Genomic DNA, 9,837 nt, shown 5'->3' with positions numbered 1-9,837 from the left:
CTTTCCTCATCCCTTGATGGGCCTCCTTTCAACCCTATATAATGGCAACTATTATAACCTGTTTATTTTTTGGGGTTTATTTTTTTGATACTTTTCTAATCATGTCCCCTCAAAACACCATAAGTTCCTTAAAGATTATCTTATTCATAATGTGTTCAATGAAGCTTTGCAAATAGTAGGAATCCACACAAGTATTTGTTTAATTAAATTAGCACTTTCAACTAAAGAACTGCTGTTTAGTATATTTACGATGTTTTTAAAGGCAGACTTTATGAAACACTTAACATACTCATTGAGTAAGCAAAATTAAGATGCAAGTAGAATTATTTCTAACAGCAAACATTACTGCTGAATGAAATATAGGTCAAAGTTTAATGAACTTGTGTGCATGTTTGTGTGTGTGTGTGTGTGTGTGTCTTATCTGCAAAAATGACCAGTTCTTGACCTTCATCCCTTGCTAAATCCAACAGGTTTTAAACCAAAACTTTATCAAAGAAAAACAATGTATCATAAAGTTAGTATTCCTATGATTACACGCCAAGGGCAATTTTTACATTTATGGCCCAAATTAGCTAATGTATTTTCTTACATTCAGGAAGATGTATTTCTCTGCTTATGATTAAAATTCAACAAATATAATTCCAATTTCAAAACAAATACCCAATAACAAAGTACTGCCCCTACAAATCCTCGTAACAAATAGAGTCGTAACTCTGGTGATGAGCATCTATCTTCCTTTCCACTCCTCTCCTAGAAGAGGAGGCATTAACCTAATGCCCTCTGAAACATTTTGGCAGTAATCGCAATGGTTCTTCAGGTTTTTCTGAATCTAATTTCGTTTTTTGAATCTAATTTTAAAAGTACAGGAGACGGTGATGGGAACTATGCCGCCTCCCAGCCACGGTGATACGTGCGAAGCGCGGACCTTTCAACACGAACTTTATTAATTCTCATGTTAGGACCCTGGAAGGCGATGGAGGTGGCCGCTAATTGCTCCCTGTAGGTGAAGAGACCTCTGTTGGATCCCCGCTTCGAGGGTTATAAGCTGTCCCTCAAGCCGCTGCCCTGTTTCCAGCTGGAGCTTGATGCAGGCTTGTCTGGAGTGACGCCCAGTCTATGTCTGATTATTCCTCACCACTGAGATAAGACTTTTCTGTGTACTCTGCCTATGAATTAGGAGTTTTCTCTGGTCTGCCTAGTGGGAACAGTGACAGCTCCTAGCCTTGTCTGTGGCAGAAGTAAAACTTCAAGATGATCAGTATACACTGGAACACATGCATGCTTTTGGAATGTGTAATTACCTACATTGTGATTCATGGTATCAAGACAGTGTCTACTACGTTGATAACGTTGGAAGAATTATGAATTTAACAGTGATGCTTGGGCTTCCCTGGTGGCGCAGTGGTTAAGAATCTGCCTGCCAATGTAGGGTACACGAGTTCGAGCCCTGGTCTGGGAAGATCCCACATGCCGCGGAGCAACTAAGCCCGTGAGCCACAACTACTGAGCCTGCGCATCTGGAGCCTGTGCTCTGCAACAAGAGAGGCCACGACAGTGAGAGGCCCGCGCACCGCGATGAAGAGTGGTCCCCGCTCGCCACAACTGGAGAAAGCCCTCGCACAGAAACGAAGACCCAACACAGCTAAATAAATAAATAAATAAAACAAAACCCAAAAAACAGTGATGCTGGACACTGCCTTAGGAAAACCACGAGAGGTGTTTTCGATTTCCCACAGATTTGACAGCATATGATAATCGCCTTTGCGCATCCATCCATTTCACATCTTCTACTTGGGTTACCTTGTCAGATGGAACTGGAAGATTGTATCTCATTGGAACAGGTGAATGTGGAAATAGTGCTTCTGAAAAATGGGAGATTATGTTTAATGAAGAGCTTGGCAGTCCTTTTATCATAATTCACAGTATCTCATTGCTGAAAGCTGAAGAACATTCGATAACTATGCTGCTTCTTCAAACACAGAAAGAGGAAATGGATACGGAAGGAAGTGGTTTCTATGTTTCCTTGGAGTGGGTCACTATTAGTAAGAAAAATAAAGATAATAAAAAATATGAAATTACTAAGCATAATATTCTCCGTGGAAAGTCAGTGCCCCATTATGTCACTTTTGAGCCTGATGGGAATGGTCTAGTGATTGTCTCCTACAAGTCCTTTACATTTGTTCAAGTTGGTCAAGAGCTTGAAGAAAGTAAGGATGAAGACATGTCAGAGATAATCAAAGAATCTCTGTACTACTGGCAACAGACTGAAGATGATTTGACAGTAACAATACCGCTTCCAGAAGACTGTACTAAGGAAGACATTCAAATACAGTTTTTGCCTGATCATGTCAACGCTGTGCTGAAGGGTCAGAGGTTTCTGGAAGGAAATCTCTATTCATCTATGGATCACGAAAGCACTATATGGATAATTAAAGAGAACAATATAAAATAAATAAATAAATAAAATTTAATTTAATTTAAAAAAAGAGAATAGCTTGGAGATTTCCTTGATTAAGAAGAATGAAGGACTGACATGGCCAGAACTAGTGGTCGGTGATAAACGGGGAATTTATAAGAGAGTCAGCTCAATGTGCTGCAGTAGCTGAACATCTGATGCATTTGACCTCTGATGAACTGAAGCCAAATCCAGATAGACCTCCTTGTAATGCTCAAGAGTTAGTTAGAAGAATGTGGTATTTTCTTTGAAGAGAGCTCCAGTTTATGCAGATTTGATGGCAGTACATTTAAAAACGACTCATGTGAGATCTGAGGTTACAGGGCAATCAACTAGCTTGAAAATCCAAGGAAAAACAGGTACCACCAAGGAGAGATTGGATAGGAGAGCTGGTTCATCTGAACATGGGGAGAAGAAAGGATTGCCATATAAGTGGGTGAATCTTGGAAGCAACCAGTACCTTTTCTCTGTCACAGTGGATCCTAAAGAAATGCCCTGCTTCTGTTTGCACCACGATGTTGATGCCCTACGCTGGCAACCACACTCCAGCAACCAAGACGATACGTGGGAGCATATCGCAATTTTCAATGCTTTAGGCTACGTCCAAGTATGAAAGAGACACAAAAATTTTTTTGCCTGTGCTCCAAATTATTCTTATGCAGCCCTTTGCGAGTGCCTTCAACGAGTTTTCATCTATCGTCAGCCCACACCCATGTCCAGCGTACTTTACAATAATAGGAAGGAAGGCAGGCAAGTAGGGCAGGTTGCTAAGCGGCAAGTGGCAAGCCTAGAAACCAGTGATCCTATTTTAGGCTTTCAAGCAACAAATGAGAGATTATTTGTTCTCACTACGAAAAAGCTCTTTTTAATAAAGGTAAATACAGAGAATTAATCACTCCAACATGTCGGCTTCTCTGTACTGGGAAAGTATTCAGTGGTAGCTGGAAGGCTGGGCAGTTGTGCTGTAACCTGTTAAGTTTTATTGTGTTAAAATTATCTTGTATGAATTTATTTTTTAAAGGATATGGGAAATATATTCGAGACTATGAGTCTATAAAAGCTATGGAATGAAGCTGCAAATTTAGAGAAAATTAGCTTCTGTAAAAAATGTAAAGATAGTATTAGCAAGTATAATTTTTTAAAAACAGAGGCTAGAATCTCATCTTTTATATGAAAGATGTACAATTCATTGTTTAAAAATAAAAATATTGGGGCTTCCCTGGTGGCGCAGTGGTTGAGAGTCCGCCTGCCGATGCAGGGGACACGGGTTCGTGCCCCAGTCCGGGAAGATCCCACATGCCGCGGAGTGGTTGGGCCCGTGAGCCATGGCCGCTAAGCCTGTGCATCCAGAGCCTGTACTCCGCAATGGGAGAGGCCACAGCAGTGAGAGGCCCACGTACCGCCAAAAAATAAAATAAATTAAAAACAATAATAAAATAAATAAATAAAAATATTTATCATGTAAAAAAAAGTATCGGAGACATTATTTTTGAACTGCTTACCTATTTCATGCTGTATGAGGTTTTACTCTAAGCGGAAGGTAAAAATACTTTGTACTTATTAGGGACACCACGTTGTTTGCCAGAGCACCTCAAATTGGCCACCTGTGGTAGGAAAATATGCCATGTATTCAGCCCCTTCATTATCACAGGAGGGGAAACATTTCTTCTACCAAAAACTCAAACGACACAAAAATGCGTAAAGATTCCTGACCTATTTTCAGTCATTTGCTATCTTCAATAGCAGCAATTTCTAAACCATATTCCATGGAACAGAAACATCTCTACACGCACGGATAAATGTTTAGCCCAAAAAGCAAGGGTTGGGTGGTTAGTGGTTAAGAATCCGCCTGCTGATGCAGGGGACACGGGTTCGAGCTCTGGTCCGGGAAGATCCCACATGCCACGGAGCAACTAAGCCCATGCGCTACACTACTGAACCTGCGCTCTAGGGCCCGCGAGCCACAGCTACTGAGCCCGCAAGCCACAACTACTGAGCCCGCGCACCACAACTACTAAAGCCCGTGCACCAAGAGCCTGTGTTCTGCAACAAGAGAAGCCACCGCAATGAGAAGCCTGTGCACCCCAAGGAAGAGTAGCCCCCACTCACCGCAACTAAAGAAAGCCCGCGCACAGCAACAAAGACCCAACGCAGCCAAAAATAAATAAATAAATTTATTAAAAAAAAAAAAAGCAAGAGTTTACAGGGGGGATCCTTGATCAAATAAGTTTGAAGAAGACTGCAAATTGGACCCCAACCTTTCTAGGAAGTCATTATTTACAAAGGATATTAAATCTTTCACGTGATCCTGCAGTGAAAGCAGGAACATGTAAGCATGTTTCCCAATTTATTCAACCATGGAATCAGCTTTTGGTTTTATGTTTTGTTTTGTTTCGGAACGCCCATTGAGTTAATCTCATGGGACACTGGTATTCAGCAGGACTCGAATTAAGAAATAGTTTCATGCAGGTATGCTTAAGTAATCCATCTAAAATAAGTGTCAGGAAAGAAAAAGATCTGAGTTGAAAATTCAGGTTTACACAAGTACATCCAAGATTGAGTGGTTTCTCAACACTGTCCAAGAAAATAGGGTTAATAGTCCTGAATTAGCACTCAAAAGAAAAGGTCGCATAGTTATGTCCTTAATTTGATGGTTGAAATACTTCAATGCATTCTTGGTTGAACTTCTGGGATTTTTTTTTCAGATTGGGTTTAGTGCAACTCAGACGAATGCTGATGGTCAAGGCCAGGTTCTTTTTCTCTCCATTATATTTATAGAAGTTTCATAATTGATGTTTTTTTTTTTTTTTTTTTTTTTTTTTTTTTTTTTTTTTTTTTTATGCGTTACGCGGGCCTCTCACTGTTGTGGCCTCTCCCGTTGCGGAGGACAGGCTCCGGACGCGCAGGCTCAGCGGCCATGGCTCACGGGCCCAGCCGCTCCGCGGCATGTGGGATCTTCCCAGACCGGGGCACGAACCCGTGTCCCCTGCATCGGCAGGCGGACTCTCAACCACTGCGCCACCAGGGAAGCCCATAATTGATGTTTTTTAAAGCACCTGATCACATTCTCCACACTGCTCACCAAATAAATTACTTGTAAGGCTCTTTGCCTACATAGGCTCATGGAGTATATCATTCTGCATTAGGCTTAACTATTTGCATTCTTTTGGGGTATATACCAGAAATGTTCCCTGGAGCAGGAAGTGATAACTGCTCTCTCATTAAAGCAATTTTTAAATGTACCCACCAAAGTCATATTTTTTTAAAGGACTCGTCATCTTGATTAGGGTCCAGGTCATCCTGGAATAGTACAGACACTTAGAGATGATGTAGTAGTTGATCATTTAACTAAAGCACGATTACCTGCTATTTTTTGGTTTGAAGGTATAGTTACTTACCTGTTAAGGTTTTTTCTTAATCTTTATGAAAGCAGTACCTGTTGCATATTTTATATTCCCTTAGCTCTTGGGGTGATCTGGGTCTATGTGGCTAGATTTGATTCCAGATGTTTCTCCTCAATGTCAATTTAAAACTAAATGTGTGTGGCAAGATTCAAGTGGAGATGCTCAAACAAGAGGAAGGTGTGAGCAGCTCAAAGGCCCCTTAAGAATGTCACATGGAGGACATCACCGAGAAGGCTAGATAAGAGGCTCCTGACTTCCCCTCCACAGAAGTGCACCACAACAAAGAGTAGCACCCGCTCACTGCAACTAGAGAAAGCTTGCACACAGCAATGAAGACCCAACGCAGCAAAAAACAAAACAAAACAAACAACAAAGAAAACAGGCCATTCTATATAGATGCACAAGCACTACCAGTGACTTCCCCCTTTGGCTTGGCACAGGGTAAGCAGAAACACCCAGCTCTTGGTTTCTCCCCGATAGGGGCTAGACCACATAGCTAACGTCCTGACATTCCCAGCTGCTGCCTGAAGGTCAGGCTTCCAGTTAGCCTGCATCGGGGAGCTGAAGAACCTCCATGAGACTATCATTGGATTTTTCAGCAGAAACCTTGTAGACCAGAAGAGAGTGGGATGACATATTTGAGATGCTGAAAGAAAAAAACTGCCAACCAAGAATATTCTAGCCAACTTATCCTTCAGAATTAAAGAAGAGATAAAGATTTCCCAGACAAACACAAGCTGAAGGAGTCCATTACCACTAGAATGGCCTTATAAGAAATGTTTAAGGGAGTTCTTCAAGCTGAAACAAAAGGATGCTAATTAGTAACATGAAAATATATGAAAGCATAAAACTCACTGGTAGAGGTAAATATATACGTGAATTCAGAATACTCTAATATTGCAATGAGGATGCATAAATCACTTATAACTCTAGTATAAAGGATAAGAGAAAAAAGCATTAAAAATAACTACAGCTAAAATAATTTGTTAATAGATACATAATTTAAAGAGATGCAATTTGTAACATCAAAAACATAAAATGTGGGAGGGAGAGTAAGCATATGTAGAGCCTTTGTATGCATATGAAGTTGTTATGATAACCACAAAGTGAAAACCTACAGTAGATACAAAAAAAAATAAGAAGAAAGGAAGCAAAGCATACAATTACAGAAAATCATCAAATCATGAAAGAAGAGAGCAAGAAAGGAACAACAAAAAAAAGCCAGAAAACAATTAACAACATAGCAATAGTAAGTCCATACATATCAAAAATTAAAAGTAAGTAAACTAAATTCTCCAGTCAAAAGATATAGAGTGGGTGAATGGATTTTAAAATTATAATAATGATAAGACCCACATAAATGCTGAAAAGAGACTCACTTCAGTTTTAAAGATACACATAGACTGAAAGTGAATGGATGGGAAAAAAGCTATTCCATGCAGATGGGAACCAAAAGAGAGCAGGGTAGCTATATTTACATCAGACAAAATAGACTTTAAGTGAAAAGCTGTAAAAAGAGGCAAAGAAGGTCATTATGTAATGATTAGGTGACCAATTCATCAAGAAGGATATAACAATTATAAATATTAATGTGCCCAACATCCAATTGAATAGATATCAACACAGTAGTTGCAGGGGACTTCAATATCCCCCTTTTGACAATGGAGAGATCATTCAAACAGAAAGTCGGTAACCAAACTGGACTTAAACTACATGTTAAAGATGAACATAACGGACAAATACAGAACATTTCATCCAAAAGCGGAAGAATACATACTCTTCTCAAGCACACACAGAATATTCTCCAGGATTGGTCATATGTTAGGCCATAAAACAAGTGTTAACAAATTTAAGTACACTGAAATTTTAGCAAGCATCTTTTGTGACCACAGTGGTTTAAAACTAGAAATCAATAACAAGAGGAAAATTGAAAAATTCACAAATATGTGGAGATTAAGAAACATGCTCCTGAATGGATCAAGGAAGAAATCAAAAGGGCAATCAAAAAATATCTTTAAACAAAAACACAAGATACCAAAACTTATGGGATGCGAAAGCAGTTCTAAACATGAATTTTATAGCATTAAATATCTGCATTAAGAAAAAAGAAAGATCTTAAATAAACAAGTTAATTTTACACCTGAAGGAAACTAAATAAAGAACAAACTAAACCCAAAGTTAGTAGAAGGAAGGAAATAACAAAGTTCAGAGCCAAAATAAATAGATTAGAAACATAACAGAAAAGATCAATGAAACTAAGACAAACAAAATTGACAAACCTTTAGCCGGCCTAAAAAAAAAGAGAGAAGACTCAAATAATGAAAATCAGAAACAAGAGGAGACATTACCACTGATACCACAGAACTACTAAGGATCAAAAGAGACTTCTACAAACAATTACTTGCCAACAAACTGGACAGTCTAGAAGAAATGGATCCATTCCTACTAAGACTGATTCATGAAGAAACAGAAAATCTGAACAGACCAATTACTAATAAGACTGAATCAGTAAACAAAACCTCCCAATAAAGAAAAGTGCAGGACCAGAAGGCTTTGCTGGTGAATTTTGCCAAAGAGTTAAAAAGAAATAATACTTATCCTTCTCAAACTATTCCAAAAGATAGAAGAGAAGGGAACACTTCTAAACTCATTTTAAGAGGCCAGCATTACCCTGACACCAAAGCCAGAAAAGGCCACTACAAGAAAATTTCCTTGGCCAATATCTTTGATAAACAAAGATGCAAAAATCCTCAACAAATATTAGCAAATTAAATTCAACAGCACATTAAAAGAATCAAACACCACGATCAAGCGGGATTTATCTCTGAGATGCAAGGATGGTACAACATATGCTAATCAATAAATATGATACACCACATTAACAGAATGAAGGATAAAAATTATATGATTGTCTAAATAGATGCAGCAAAAGCATTTGACAAAATCCAACACCCATTCATGATTAAAAACTCTCAACAAATTAGGTATAGAAGGAATGTACCCCACATGACAACCCCACAGCTAACTCCATACTCAACAATGAAAAGCTAAAGGCTTTTCTTCTAAGATCAGGAACAAGACAAGGATGCCTACTCTTGGCACTTCTATTTAACATAGTACAAGAAGTCCTAGTCAGATAAATCAAGGAAGAAAAAGAAATAAAATGACATCCAAATCAGAAAGGAAGAAGTAAAACTGTCTATGTTTGTAGACGACATGATCTCATATATATATAAAAAAAAACAACTAAAGATTCCATCAAAAAACTGTTAGAACTGATAAATGCATTCAGTAAAGTCGCTGAGTACAAAAATACATAAAAATCAATATATAAAAATCAGTTGTATTTCTACTCAGTAACAATGAACCATCAGAGAGAGAAACTAAGGGAAAAAAATCTCATTTACAATAACATCAAATATGGTAAAAATACTTAGGAATAAATTTAACCAAGGAGGTGAATGATCTATATGCTGAAAACTATAGAAGACTGATGAAAGAAATTGAAGAAGATACAAATAATTGAAAGATAGTCCATATTCATGGATTGGAAAAATTAATTGTCCATACTTATCCAAAGTGATCTATGGATGCAATGCAATCTCTACCAAAATTCCAATGTCATTTTTCACAGAAACAGAAAAATCAATGCTAAATTCATCTGGAACCACAAAAGACCCTGAATAGCTACAGCAATCTTGAGCAAAAAGATCAAAGCTGGAGGCATTGTATTTCTTGATTTCAAACTATATTACAAAGCAATAGTAATCAAAACAGTATGTCATTGGCATAAAAACAGACACATAGATCAATGAAACAGAATAGAGTGCCCAGAAGAGAAACAAATCCATACACATCTAGTCAATTAATTTTTTTTTTTTTTGCGGTACGCAGGCCTCTCACTGTTGTGGCCTCTCCCGTTGCGGAGCACAGGCTCTGGACGCGCAGGCTCAGTGGCCATGGCTCACGGGCCCAGCT

General features: G+C 38.6%; 1 pseudogene; it reads left to right on the top strand.

Annotated features, from left to right (window-relative positions):
• Positions 1 to 973: 973 nt before the first annotated feature.
• Positions 974 to 3,347, top strand: LOC136125848 (nudC domain-containing protein 1-like; annotated as a pseudogene).
• Positions 3,348 to 9,837: the final 6,490 nt, after the last annotated feature.

Source organism: Phocoena phocoena, chromosome 7 (assembly GCF_963924675.1).
Source record: "Phocoena phocoena chromosome 7, mPhoPho1.1, whole genome shotgun sequence".
Taxonomy (NCBI): Eukaryota; Metazoa; Chordata; class Mammalia; order Artiodactyla; family Phocoenidae; genus Phocoena; species Phocoena phocoena.
Note: the sequence above shows the minus strand (reverse complement) of the source record. Positions and strands in the feature narration are given on the sequence as shown.